Raw genomic sequence first — 15,241 nt, 5'->3', positions numbered from 1 at the left:
CCATCCTCAGACGAATGGCCAAACCGAGCGCACTAATCAGACTTTGGAAACCTATTTAAGATGTTTTGTTTCTGCTGATCAGGACGACTGGGTGACTTTTTTGCCATTGGCCGAGTTTGCCCTTAATAATCGGGCTAGTTCTGCTACTTTGGTTTCGCCTTTTTTTTGTAATTCAGGGTTTCATCCTCGTTTTTCCTCGGGTCAGGTGGAGCCTTCTGACTGTCCTGGAGTGGATGTTGTGGTGGATAGGTTGCATCAGATTTGGAATCATGTGGTGGACAATTTGAAGCTGTCACAAGAGAAGGCTCAGCGCTTTGCCAACCGCCGTCGCTGTGTGGGTCCCCGACTACGCGTTGGGGATTTGGTGTGGTTGTCTTCTCGCTTTGTTCCTATGAAGGTCTCCTCTCCTAAGTTTAAGCCTCGGTTTATCGGTCCTTATAAGATTTTGGAAGTCCTTAACCCTGTGTCATTTCGTTTGGACCTCCTGGCATCGTTTGCTATTCATAATGTGTTCCATCGGTCGTTGTTGCGGAGGTATGTGGTGCCTGTGGTTCCTTCGGTTGAGCCTCCTGCCCCTGTGCTGGTTGAGGGAGAATTGGAATACGTGGTGGAGAAGATCTTGGATTCTCGTATTTCTAGACGGAGGCTTCAGTATTTGGTTAAGTGGAAAGGCTATGGTCAGGAGGATAAATCCTGGGTTGTCGCCTCTGATGTTCATGCGGCCGATTTGGTTCGTGCCTTCCATGTGGCTCACCCTGATCACCCTGGGGGTTTCGATGAGGGTTCGGTGACCCCTCCTCAAGGGGGGGGGTACTGTTGTGAACTCCGTTTTCAGGCTTCCTCTTGTGGTCACAGATGGTATTGTGTGACTTTGGTTTTTTGGCTCCCCCTGGTGGTTTGGTTTATTATCCTGCGGGTCTGGCTGGATCAGCTGCCTCGTTATTCACCAGGGAGGCTCCTATTTACCTCTGCTTCACTTCCACTTGTTGCCGGCTGTCAATGTATTCAGTGCTATTCTGATTACTCCTGATTATCTCGTTTTCTGCCTCTTCAGGATAAGCTAAGTTCTGTTTGAATATTTTTTGCTCATCTGCCTGCAATATGATTTCTGTGTATGATGAGTCTAGTCCAGCTTGCTAATATGTGATTTCTTTTTGCTGGTAAGCTCTGGGGTACGGAGTTGCTTCCCCCGCACCGTTAGTTGGTGCGGGGGCTCGAGCAATCTCTGCGTGGATATTTTGAATAGGGTTTTTTTATTGACCGCACAGTTCCCTTCCTATTTTCTGCTATCTAGTATTAGCGGGCCTTATTTGCTAAATCCGATTTCATCTCTGCGTTTGTGCTTTCCCCTTAACTTACCGTTAATATTTGTGGGGGGCTATTCTATATCTTTGGGGTCATTCCACTGAGGCAAGAGAGGACTTTCTTTCCCTCCAGGAATAGTCAGTTTCTCAGGCCGTGAAGTGACGTCTAGGATTTTTAAGTAACGTTCCACGGCTGCCTATAGTTGTTTGCGGATAGGATCAGGTTGCGGTCAATCTAGTTACCACTTCCCCAGAGCTAGTAGTCTGTTCAGTTACTTAGCTAGTCCGACCTGCGATCCTTGCCACTAGGATCATAACAGCCTCCACGGCCGCAGGAGACCAATTCGTCACATCAGAACCCTTCTTGGTCAAATCCGTCAAAGGCTTAACCACGCTAGAAAAATTAGTGATGAAGCGACGGTAAAAATTAGCAAAACCCAAGAACTTCTGAAGACTCTTCACAGATGTAGGTTGAGTCCAGTCATGAATAGCCTGGACCTTGACTGGATCCATCTCAATAGTAGAAGGAGAAAAAATAAAGCCCAAAAAGGAAATCTTCTGGACTCCAAAGATACATTTAGAGCCCTTCACAAACAAGGCATTGGCACGCAGGACCTGAAATACCATCCTGACCTGCTTCACATGACACTCTCAATCATCAGAAAAGACCAAAATATCATCCAGGTACACAACTATAAATCTATCCAGATACTTTCGGAAGATGTCGTGCATGAAGGACTGAAACACAGAGGGGGCATTAGAAAGCCCAAAAGGCATCACCAGGTACTCAAAATGGCCTTCGGGCATATTAAATGCGGTTTTCCATTCATGGCCCTGCTTTATGCGCACAAGATTATACGCTCCACGAAGATCTATCTTGGTGAACCAACTGGCCCCCCTAATCCGGTCAAACAGATCGGACAACAGTGGCAAAGGGTACTGAAACTTGACCGTGATGATATTTAGAAGGCAATAATCTATACAGGGTCTCAGAGAATCATCCTTCTTGGCCACAAAATAGAACCCCGCACCCAAAGGGGATGAGGACGGGCGAATGTGCCCCTTCTACAAGGACTCCTTTATATAACTCCGCATAGCGGCATGTTCAGGTACAGATAAATTAAAAAGTCGTCCCTTAGGGAACTTACTACCAGGAATCAGATTTATGGCACAATCACAATCCCTATGAACAGGTAGGGCACTGGATTTGGGCTCATCAAATACATCCTGGTAGTCCGACAAAAATTCAGGGACTTCAGAAGGAGTAGAAGAAGCAATTGACACCAAAGGGGCATCGCCATGAATTCCCTGGCAACCCCAACTTGACACAGACATTGCTTTCCAATCCAGGACTGGATTATGAGCCTGCAACCATGGCAGACCCAACACGACAACATCATGCAAATTATGTAGCACAAGAAAGCGAATCACCTCCTGATGTGCAGGAGCCATGCACATGGTCACTTGAGTCCAGTACTGAGGTTTATTCTTGGCCAATGGCGTAGCATCAATTCCCTTTAGTGGAATAGGAAATTGTAAAGGCTCCAAGATAAAACCACAGCGACTGGCAAATGACAAATCCATCAAATTCAGGGCGGCACCTGAATCCACAAAAGCCATAACTGAGTAGCATGACAGAGAGCAAATCAAAGTAACAGACAAAATAAATTTAGGTTGTACAGTACCAATGGTGACAGACTTGGTGAACCTTTTTGTGCGCTGAGAACACTCTGAGATAACATGAGCAGAATCACCACAGTAAAAGCACAACCCATTCTGACGTCTGTGGTTTTGCCGTTCAACTCTGGTCAGAATCCTGTCGCATTGCATAGGTTCAGGTTTCTGCTCAGAAAATTCCGCCAGATGGTGCACAGGTTTGCGATCCCGCAAACGCCGATCAATCTGAATCGCCAAAGACATTGACTCACTCAGACCCGCAGGCGTGGGGAACCCCACCATAATATCTTTAAGGGCTTCAGACAGACCCTTTCTGAAAATCGCCGCCAGGGCGCACTCATTCCATTGAGTAAGTACAGACCACTTCCTAAACTTCTGACAGTAAATCTCTGCTTCATCTTGACCCTGAGAGAGAGCCAGCAAAACCTTCTCTGCTTGGTCTACCAGATTTGGTTCTTCATAAAGTACTCCAAGCGCCAGAAAAAACGCATCCACATTTAGCAATGCAGGATCTCCTGGCGCCAGAGAGAATGCCCAATCTTGAGGGTCACCACGTAACAAAGAGATAATAATTTTAACTTGCTGAACAGAATCACCAGAGAAGCGAGGTCTCAGAGAAAGGAATAACTTACAATTATTCTTAAAGTTCAAAAACCTAGATCTGTCTCCGGAGAACAGTTCAGGAATTGGTATTTTAGGCTCTGACATACGACTGCGGACTATATAATCCTGAATGCCCTGCACCCTTGCAGTGAGATGATCCACACTAGAAGACAGACTCTGAATGTCCATGTCTGCAACTAAATTCAGAACCACCCAAAGATTAAGGGGAGGGGAGAAGCTAAACACAGTGCAGAAAAAAAAATGACTTCAGGATTTCTCTTCTCCCTCTTCTGCTGCATTAACACTTTGTGGCCTGCTGTACTGTTATGGTCCGGTGGTAGGACCTCAAAACTGACCTGACACATATGACCAGAATATAGGACAAGTTCTGGGGATGTGGCAGCTATACTGACCGCAATCCTGATCCTATCCACACACACTAAAGGCAGCCGTGGAGCGTTCCTAAAATCCTAGATGCCACGTTCACAGCCTGAGAAACTGACTACCCCTAGAGAGAAAGCAAAGACCTCACTTGCCTCAGAGACATAACCCCAAAGTTATAGATAGCCCCCACAAATAATAACGGTGAGTTAAGGGGAAAAGACAAACGTAGAAATGAAACAGGTTAAGCAAATGAGGCCCGCTAATACTAGATAGACAGAAAATAGATAGGAGTCTGTGTGGTCAGTACAAAAACTATCAAAAATAAACCACACAGAGAATGCAAGAACCCCCACACCGACTCACGATGTGAGGGGCGCACTCTGCACCCCAGAACTAACCAGCCAACAAAAAATCACATAAAAGCAAGCTGGACTGAACTCATTATATACTGAGAAACGTTTTCAAGGAAATAATGAGCAAACAAACTTAGCTTCTCCAGCAGGAGACTGGTCACAAGGAATATTCAGGAGAACTCAGAAACAGGACTGAATACACCGACAGCAGGCAACAAATGAAGGGCCAGGTGAATTAAATAGGCCCAGCATAGCAGGAAATGAATCAGCAGAGCCCATCCAAGACCAGCCATATCGCTAAAGGCCACCAGAGGGAGCCCTAGAACAAACTCACACAGTACCGCTCATGACCATAGGAGGGAGCCCGAGAACGGAATTCACAACAGTCGACATTGAATGTTAGGATTGCTACTTCCAACAGGTGGCACTAGAGTTCTAGCCCTCTTCCTCTCTGAAGAGACAATTTCCAAAACTTTACGGTGTAATGTGTTACCACTGGTTTTGATGGTGACTGTGGTCCCAACTGCCTTGAGATCATTAACAAGTTTGCCACATGTATTTTTAGGCTGATCTCTCACCTTTATAATTATCAAGGATACCCCACGAGGAGAGATTCTGCATGGTGCCTCAGATCAATGTTGATTGACAGTCATTTTGTATATCTTTTCATTTTCTTGCTATTGCACCAGTTGTCTCCTCATCCATTGTCTTACTTATGGTTTTGTAGCCCATCCCAGCTTTGTGCAGGTCTATGATCTTGTCACTGACATTCTTATAAAGCTCTTTGGTCTTACTCATGTTGTAGAGGTTAAAGTCTGACTGATTAACCCCTTTACCCCAAGGGAGGTTTGCACATTAATGACCAGGCCAATTTTTACAATTCTGACTACTGTCCGTTTATGAGGTTATAACTCTGGAACGCTTCAACGGATCTCAGTGCTTTTGACACTGTTTTCTCAGGACATATTGTACTTCATGTTAGTGTTAAAATTTATTTGATATTACCTGCGTTTACTTGTGAAAAAAATGGAAATTTGGCGAAAATTTTGAAAATTTTACAATTTTCCAACTTTGAATTTTTATGCCCTTAAATCACAGAGTTATGTCGCAAAAAATACTTAATAAGTAACATTTCCCATATATCTACTTTACATCAGCACAATTTTGGAGCCAAATTTTTTTTGTTAGAGAGTTTTAAGGGTTAAAATTGACCAGCAATTTCTCATTTTTACAACACCATTTTTTTAAGGACTTCATCACATTTGAAGTCACTTTGAGGGGTCTATATGATAGAAAATACCCAAGTGTGACACCATTCTAAAAACTGAACCCCCAAGGTGCTCAAAACCACATTAAAGAAGTTCACTTACCCTTCAGGTGTTTTACAGGAATTTTTGGAATGTTTAAAAAAAATGAACATTTACCCTTTTTTTTACCAAAAATTTAATTTAGGTCCTATTTGTTTTATTTTACCAAGAGTAACAGGAGAAATTGGACCCCAAAGGTTGTTGTGCAATGTGTTCTGAGTATGCTAATACCCCATATGTAGGGGTAAACCACTGTTTGGGCGCATGGCAGAGCTCAGAATGGAAGGAGCGCCGTTTGACTTTTCAATGCAAAATTGACTGGAAATGAGATAGGATACCATGTCGCGTTTGGAGATCCTCTGATGTGCCTAAACATTGAAACCCCCCACAAGTGACACCATTTTGGAAAGTAGACCCCCTAAGGAACTGATGTAGATGTGTGGTGAGCAGTTTGACCCACCAAGAGCTTCACAGAAGTTGATAATGTAGCGCTGTAATAACAAAAAAAATCATATTTTTTCACAAAAATGATTTTCTCGCCCCCAATTTTTTATTTTCCCGAGGGTAACAGAATAAATTGGACCTCAAAATTTGTTGTGCAATTTGTCTTGAGTACGCTGATACACCAAATGTGGGGGTAAACCACTGTTTGGGTACATGGCAGAGCTCGGAAGGGAAGGAGTGCCATTCGACTTTCCAATGCAAAATTGACTGGAATTGAGATGGGACGTCATGTCGCGTTTGGAGAGCCCCTGATTTGCCTAAACATTGAAACCCCCCACAAGTGACACCATTTTGGAAAGTGCACCCCCAAAGGTACTAATCTAGATATGTGGTGAGCACTTTGAACCCCCAAGTGTTTCACTACAGTTTATAACGCAGAGCCGTGAAAATAAAAATTCTTTTTTTTTCCACAAAAAATATTTTTTATCCCACAGTTTTGTATTTTCCCAAAGGTAATAAGATAAATTCGACCCACAAAAGTTGTTGTCCAATTTTTCCTGAGTACGTTGATATCCCATATGTGGAAGAAAACTACTGCTTGGGCGCATGGCAGAGCTTGGAAGGGAAGGAGCGCCTTTTAGAATGCAGACTTAGATGGAATGGTCTGCAGGCGTCACATTGTGTTTGCAGAGCCCCTGATGTACCTAAACAGTAGAAACCCCCCACAAGAGACCACATATTGGAAAATAGACCCCCAAAGTAACTTATCTAGATGTGTTGTGAGAACTTTGAACCCGCAAGTGTTTCACTACAGTTTATAACTCAGAGCCGGGAAAATAAAAAATCATTTTTTTTCCGCACAAATTATTTTTTAGCCATCAGTTTGGTATTTCCTCAAGGGTTACAGAAGAAATTGGACCCAAAAAGTTGTCCAATTTGTTCCGAGTATGCTGATACCTGATATGTGGGGGGAACCACCACTTGAGTGCATGGCAGAGCTAGTAACAGAAGGAGCTCCGTTTGGAATGCAGACTTAGATGGAATGGTCTGCAGGCATCAGATTGCATTTGCAGAGCCCCTGATGAACCTAAACAGTAGAAACCACCCACAAGTGACCCCATATTGGAAACTAGACCCCCAAGGAACTTATCTAGATGTGTTGTGAGAACTTTGAACCCCCAAGTGTTTCACTACAGTTTATAACTCAGAGCCGGGAAAATAAAAAATATTTTTTTTTCCACACAAATTATTTTTTAGCTCCCAGTTTTGTATTTTCCCAAGGGTAACAGGAGAAATTGGACCCCAAAAGTTGTTTTCCAATTTGTCCTGGGTACGCTGATTCCCCATACGTGGAGGGAACCACTGTTTGGGCACATGGTAAAGCTCAGAAGGGAATGAGCGCCGTTTGGAATGCAGACTTAGATGGATTGGTCTGCAGGCGTCATGTTGCATTTGCAGAGCCCCTGATGTACCTAAACAGTAGAAAACCCCCACAAGTGACCCCATATGGGAAACTAAACCCCCAAGGAACTTATCTAGATGAATTGTGAGAAATTTGAACTCCCAAGTGTTTTACTACAGTTTATAACAAAGGGCAGTGAAAATAAAAAATCATTTTTTTCACACAAATTATTTTTTAGCCCCCGGTTTTGTATTTTCCCAAGTGTAACAGGAGAAATTGGACCCCAGAAGTTGTTGTCCAATTTGTCCTGAGTACGCTGATGTTGGGGCAAACCCCTGTTTGGGTGCACGGGAGAGCTCGGAAGGGAAGGAGCACTGTTTTACTTTTACAAGCAGAATTGACTGAAATTGAGATCGGACGCCATGTCGCATTTGGAGAGCCCCTGATGTGCCTAAACAGAGGAAACCCCTTAATTCTAACTGAAACCCTAACCCAAACACACCCTCAACCCTAATCCCAACCCTAACCCTAACCACACCCCTAACCGTAATCCCAACCCTAATCCCAACCGTAAATGTAATCCAAATCCTAATTCTAGCCCCAACCCTAACCATAACTTTAGCCCCAACCCTATCCCTAACTTTAGCCCCAACCCTAAACCCAACCCTAACACCAACCCTAACCCTAACCCCAACCCTAACTGTAGCCCTAACCCTAACTTTAGCACCAACCCTAACCCCAATTTTATCCCCAACCCTAACCCAAAAAATAACCCAAACCCTAACTTTACCCCCAACCCTAACCCTAACTTAAGCCCCAACCCTAACCCTAATGCTAACTTTAGCCCTATCCCTAACCCTAACCCTAATGGGAAAATGGAAATAAATACATTTTTTAAAATTTTATTATTTTTCTATAACTAAGGGGGTGATGATGGGGGGTTTGATTTACTTTCATAGCGTGTTTTTAGTGGAATTTTATGACTAGCAGCCGTCACACACTAAAAAATGCTTTTTATTGCAAAAAATAGTTTTTGCGTCTCCACATTTTCAGAGCTATAATTTTTCCAAATTTTGGTCCACAGAGTCATGTGAGGTCTTGTTTTTTGCAGGACGAGTTGACGTTTTTATTGGTTCCATTTTTAGTCAGATGACATTTTTTGATCGCATTTTATTCCGATGTTTGTGACATAGAATGAACAAAAAACAGCTGTTCATGAATTTCTTTGGGGGGGGCGCTTATACTGTTCCGCGTTTGTTAAAATTGATAAACCAGTTTTATTCTTCGGGTCAGAACGATTACAGCGATACCTCATTTATTTTTTTTTTATGTTTTGGCGCTTTTACACAATAAAAACTATTTTATATAAAAAATAATTATTTTTGCATCGTCTTATTCTGTGGACTATAACTTTTTAATTTTTTTGTTGATGACGCTGTATTGTGGCTCGTTTTCTGCAGGACAAGATGACGTTTTCAGAGATCCCATGGTTATTTACATCTGTCTTTTTAATCGCATGTTATTCCACTTTATGCTTGGGGATATAATAATAATAAAGCGTCATTTTTTGCCTCGTTTTTTTCTTATGGTGTTCACTGAAGAGGTTAACTAGTGGGACAGTTTTATAGGTCGCCTAGTTACAGATGCGGCGATACTAAAAATGTGTACTGTTATTGTTTTTGCTGGATGTCCTCATATGAACTCGAGCGTGGGAACTTATCCAAGGCTCCAGTTCATGAGGACATCCAGCAGAGGGCGCCTCACCGCAACTCAAGGTAACTACAGATCACCCTGCTTTCCATTCAGTACCCGGGGTTTTACAGGCAGGAGCGAGTGCATTAGCACAGCTCCTGGCTGTAAAATGATTTAACCCCTTCAGATGGATTTACATCGTGGGACATAACGACGGAAGGTATGGAATATTGTTGTTTGTTTTTTTAACTTTGTTTCAGGATGATGGTCTTCAGATGGATTAACAGTCTAATAAAATATTACAACAATATGTGTCTTTATTTCATTAAAGGACTTTGTAATAATGTGTGTGTGTGTTTTATTAACCATTTTGTACTATTGGATTAATAATGGATAGGTGTCATAATTGACGCCTCTCCATTATTAATCTGGCTTAATGTTACCTTACAATAGCAACGTGACATTAACCCTTCATTACCCCATATCCCACCGCTACACGGGAGTGGGAAGAGAGTGGCCAAGTGCCAGAATAGGCGCATCTTCCAGATGTGCCTTTTCTGGGGTGGCTGGGGACAGATATTTGTAGCCAGGGGGGCCAATAACCATGGACCCTCTCTAGGCTTTTAATATATGTCCTCAGTCACTGGTTTTACCACTCTGGCGGAGAAAATTGCGCGGGAGCCCATGCCAATTTTTTCCGCCATTTAACCCTTTATTTTAGCAGCTACAGTGGCCAAATTTGGCACATACACACTACTAACATTAGTAGTCTGGAATATGCCAAAAAAAAGGGATATGAGATGGTTTACTGTATGTAAACCATGTCTCATATCCTGTCGGGCTTGTGAAGGAGAAATGAAAAGCTGGCAATTGAATTACCGGCTTTTCTCTCTAACACCAGTGCGTATTTCTCGCAAGTCACACTGCTGGTCCGTGTGTAATCCATATTTTTCTCACCCCATAGACTTTCATTGGCATATTTTTTGCGCAATACGGTGACATACGCAGCATGCTGCGATTTTCTACGGCCGTACAAGACCGTATATTACGGATGCGTAATATACGGCTGATAGGAGCAGCCCCATAGAGATTCATTGGGCCGTGTGTAATGCGTATTTTAAGGACGTATTTTCTGCGCTCATACGTCTGTAAAACTCGCTAGTGTGACGCCGGCCTAAGATAGCGCATGCAGTTAAGAAAATGCAGCGTTTTCACGCTTTTCCATGCGTTTTGCATGCATTTGTGTTTTCTATGCGCATGGTGGAAAATTTAACAGGAGAAAAATCTAAATAACCAGACAACACCAATGGGAATACAGTGGGCGTGTATTATGGAATATCTATATATAGACCCTTGGACTGCTGAAATCTTCACAGTTTGCTACTGTATCCTGTGTTATGATGGATCTTCGCATGGAGAGCTTTTATTTCAACCTGGATTTGAGCATCAAGCTGTTTTTTGCCTGTGTGTTTGCATGGGAGCAACAAATAAATCGAGAAAGACAGAAAAAGGACACGGCGTTGGCGTTTTTTGAGACACCCCATTATTGAACTCTGGGAGAGCCGTGGAGCCTATCACATGCTATATGGCGAGCTTAATGCCAACCCGGACAAATTCTCGGAATATACTCGGATGTCTCAAGACTCTTTTCAGGATTTGCTTGGTCTTGTCCAAGGAGTCATCCGGAGACAGGACATCCAACTCCGTAGAGCGATTCCTGCAGAGGAACGTCTCCTGGTCACACTAAGGTACGTAATAATTCTAAACAAATGCCAGTTATAATTATTGTTGGTCTGCCATGTATTATTTGTATTTTCCTTTATGTCTTTAGCAGAACACCACCATAAATGGAATTGATTGTCATTTTATTTTTTTATTTTATTTCAGATTTCTGGCAACCGGAGAGAGCTTATCATCGCTCCACTTTCAGTACCAGCTTGGAATTTCCACCCAGTCTGGAATAGTTGTGGACATCTGCTGGGCTTTGTGGAATGTTCTCCGGGATGAATTTATACCCATACCCACCGAGGAAATGTGGATGGAAATTGCAGAGAAATTCTGGAGTGTGTGTGACTTCCCCAACAGTTTGGGTGCGGTGGATGGAAAGCACATACGCATTATCAAACCCACCAGAACGGTATCAGAGTACTTTAACTACAAGAAATATTTTTCTGTTGTGCTCATGGCAATAGCAGATGCGGACTGTCACTTCATTGCCATGGACATTGGAGCTTTTGGCCATGGCAACGACTCCCAGACTTTCAAGAACTCTGATATGGGCCGATGTATGTATGGCAAAAATTTTAATTTTCCACTGCCACGACCTCTCCCCAACACTCAAGGCCCACCGATGCCATTTGTTATGGTTGGGGATGAGGCCTTTCAGATGTGTGAAAACCTGTTGAAGCTATATTCCAGTCGGGACTTGAACTGTTGTGAATTCCGTTCTCGGGCTCCCTCCTGTGGTCATGAGTGGTACTGTGTGAGTTTGTTCTTGGGCTCCCTCTGGTGGTCTTTAGCGATATGGCTGGGCTCAGCTGCTTCATTTCCTTCTATGATGGGCCTATTTAACTCACCTGGACCTTCATTTGTTGCCTGCTGGCGGTGTATTCAGTCCTGATTCTCAGCTCTCCTGAATATTCCTTGTGACCAGTCTCCTGCTGGAGAAGCTAAGTTTGCTTGTTCATCTTGCTCATTATTTCCTTGAAAACGTTTCTCAGTATATGATGAGTTCAGTCCAGCTTGCTTTTATGTGATATTTTGCTTGCTGGTTAGTTCTGGGGTGCAGAGTGTGCCCCTCACATCGTGAGTTGGTGTGGGGGTTCTTGTATTCTCTGCGTGGTTTATTTTTGATAGTTTTTGTACTGACCGCACAGATTCCTATCTATTTTCTGTCTATCTAGTGTTAGCGGGCCTCATTTGCTAAACCTGTTTCATTTCTACGTTTGTATTTTCCCCTTAGCTCACCGTTATTATTTGTGAGGGGCTGTCTATAACTTTGGGGTTATTTCTCTGAGGCAAGTGAGGTATTTGCTTTCTCTCTAGGGGCAGTCAGTTTCTCAGGCTATGAAGAGGCGTCTAGGTTTTTAGGTAACGCTCCACGGCTGCCTTTAGTGTGTTGGATAGGATCAGGATTGCGGTCAGTATAGCTTCCACATCCCCAGAACTTGTCCTAACATTCTGGTTATATGTATCAGGTCAGTTTTGAGATCCTACCACCGGATCACAACAGTACAGCAGGCCACAAAGTGTTAATGCAGCAGAAGAGGGAGAAGAGAAATCCTGAAGTCATTTTTTTTTTCTCTGCACTGTGTTTAGCCTCTCTCCTCCCCTTAATCTCTGGGTGGTTCTGAACTCAGCTGCAGATATGGACATTCAGAGTCTGTCTTCTAGTGTGGATCATCTCACTGCAAGGGTACAGGGCATTCAGGATTATGTAGTCCGCAGTCCTATGTCAGAGCCTAAAATACCAATTCCTGAGCTGTTCTTCGGAGATAGATCTAGGTTTTTGAACTTTAAGAATAATTGTAAGTTATTCCTTTCTCTGAGACCTCGCTCCTCTGGTGATTCTGTTCAGCAAGTTAAAATTGTTATTTCTTTACGTGGTGACCCTCAAGATTGGGCATTCTCTCTGGCGCCAGGAGATCCTGCACTGCTAAATGTGGATGCGTTTTTTCTGGCGCTTGGAGTGCTTTATGAGGAACCTAATCTGGTAGACCAAGCAGAGAAGGTTTTGCTGGCTCTCTCTCAGGGTCAAGATGAAGCAGAGGTTTACTGCCAGAAGTTTAGGAAGTGGTCTGTGCTCACTCAATGGAATGAGTGCGCCCTGGCGGCGATTTTCAGAAAGGGTCTTTCTGAAGCCATTAAAGATGTTATGGTGGGGTTCCCCACGCCTGCGGGTCTGAATGAGTCAATGTCTTTGGCCATTCAGATTGATCGGCGTTTGCGGGAGCGCAAACCTGTGCACCATCTGGCGGTATTTTCTGAGCAGAAACCTGAGCCTATGCAATGCGACAGGATTCTGACCAGAGTTGAACGGCAAAACCTCAGACGTCAGAATGGGTTGTGCTTTTACTGTGGTGATTCTACTCATGTTATCTCAGAGTGTTCTAGGCGCACAAAAAGGTTCGCCAAGTCTGTCACCATTGGTACTGTACAACCTAAATTCATTTTGTCTGTTACTTTGATTTGCTCTCTGTCATTCTACTCAGTTATGGCCTTTGTGGATTCAGGTGCCACCCTGAATTTGATGGATTTGTCATTTGCCAGGCGCTGTGGTTTTATCTTGGAGCCTTTACAATTCCCTATCCCACTAAAGGGAATTGATGCTACGCCATTGGCCAAGAATAAACCTCAGTACTGGACCCAAGTGACCATGTGCATGGCTCCTGCACATCAGGAGGTGATTCGCTTTCTTGTGCTACATAATTTGCATGATGTTGTAGTGTTGGGTCTGCCATGGCTGCAGGCTCATAATCCAGTCCTGGATTGGAAAGCAATGTCTGTGTCAAGTTGGGGTTGCCAGGGAATTCATGGCGATGCTCCTTTGGTGTCAATTGCTTCTTCTACTCCTTCTGAAGTCCCTGAATTTTTGTCGGACTACCAGGATGTATTTGATGGGCCCAAATCCAGTGCCCTACCTCCTCATAGGGATTGTGATTGTGCTATAAATCTGATTCCTGGTAGTAAGTTCCCTAAGGGACGACTTTTTAATTTATCTGTACCAGAACATGCCGCTATGCGGAGTTATATAAAGGAGTCCTTGGAGAAGGGGCATATTCACCCGTCCTCGTCCCCTTTGGGTGCGGGGTTCTTTTTTGTGGCCAAGAAGGATGGTTCTCTGAGACCCTGTATTGATTATCGCCTTCTAAATAACATCACGGTCAAATTTCAGTACCCCTTGCCACTGTTGTCCGATCTGTTTGCCCGGATTAGGGGGGCCAGTTGGTTCACCAAGATAGATCTTCGAGGAGCGTATAATCTTGTGCGCATAAAGCAGGGCGATGAATGGAAAACAGCATTTAATACGCCCGAAGGCCATTTTGAGTACTTGGTGATGCCTTTTGGGCTTTCTAATGCCCCCTCTGTGTTTCAGTCCTTCATGCATGACATCTTCCGAGAGTATCTGGATAGATTTATGATTGTGTACCTGGATGATATTTTGGTCTTTTCTGATGATTGGGAGTCTCATATGAAGCAGGTCAGGATGGTATTTCAGGTCCTGCGTGCCAATGCCTTGTTTGTGAAGGGCTCTAAATGTCTCTTCGGAGTCCAGAAGGTTTCCTTTTTGGGCTTTATTTTTTCTCCTTCTACTATAGAGATGGATCCAGTCAAGGTCCAGGCTATTCATGACTGGACTCAACCTACATCTGTGAAGAGTCTTCAGAAGTTCTTGGGTTTTGCTAATTTTTACCGTCGCTTCATCACTAATTTTTCTAGTGTGGTTAAGCCTTTGACGGATTTGACCAAGAAGGGTTCTGATGTGACAAATTGGTCTCCTGCGGCCGTGGAGGCCTTTCAGGAGCAGAAACGTCGATTTTCTTCGGCTCCTGTCTTGCGCCAGCCCGATGTCTCTCTTCCCTTTCAGGTCGAGGTTGATGCTTCTGAGATTGGAGCAGGGGCTGTATTGTCGCAGAGAAGCTCTAATGGCTCTGTGATGAGACCATGTGCTTTCTTTTCAAGAAAGTTTTCGCCTGCCGAGCGGAATTATGATGTTGGTAATCGTGAGTTGTTGGCTATGAAGTGGGCATTTGAGGAGTGGCGACATTGGCTTGAGGGGGCCAAGCATCGTGTGGTGGTCTTGACGGATCACAAGAATTTGACTTATCTCGAGTCTGCCAAACGGTTGAATCCGAGACAGGCTCGATGGTCGCTGTTTTTCTCTCATTTCAATTTCGTGGTTTCATATCTTCCGGGTTCGAAAAACGTGAAGGCTGATGCCCTTTCTAGGAGTTTTGTACCTGACTCCTCGGAAGTTTCTGAACCGACTGGTGTCCTCAAAGAGGGGGTGATTTTGTCTGCCATCTCTCCTGATCTGCGACGGGTGTTGCAGGAGTTTCAGGCCAATAGACCTGA

The sequence above is a fragment of the Ranitomeya variabilis genome, chromosome 3 (assembly GCF_051348905.1).
Source record: "Ranitomeya variabilis isolate aRanVar5 chromosome 3, aRanVar5.hap1, whole genome shotgun sequence".
In the NCBI taxonomy this organism is placed as follows: Eukaryota; Metazoa; Chordata; class Amphibia; order Anura; family Dendrobatidae; genus Ranitomeya; species Ranitomeya variabilis.
Note: the sequence above shows the minus strand (reverse complement) of the source record.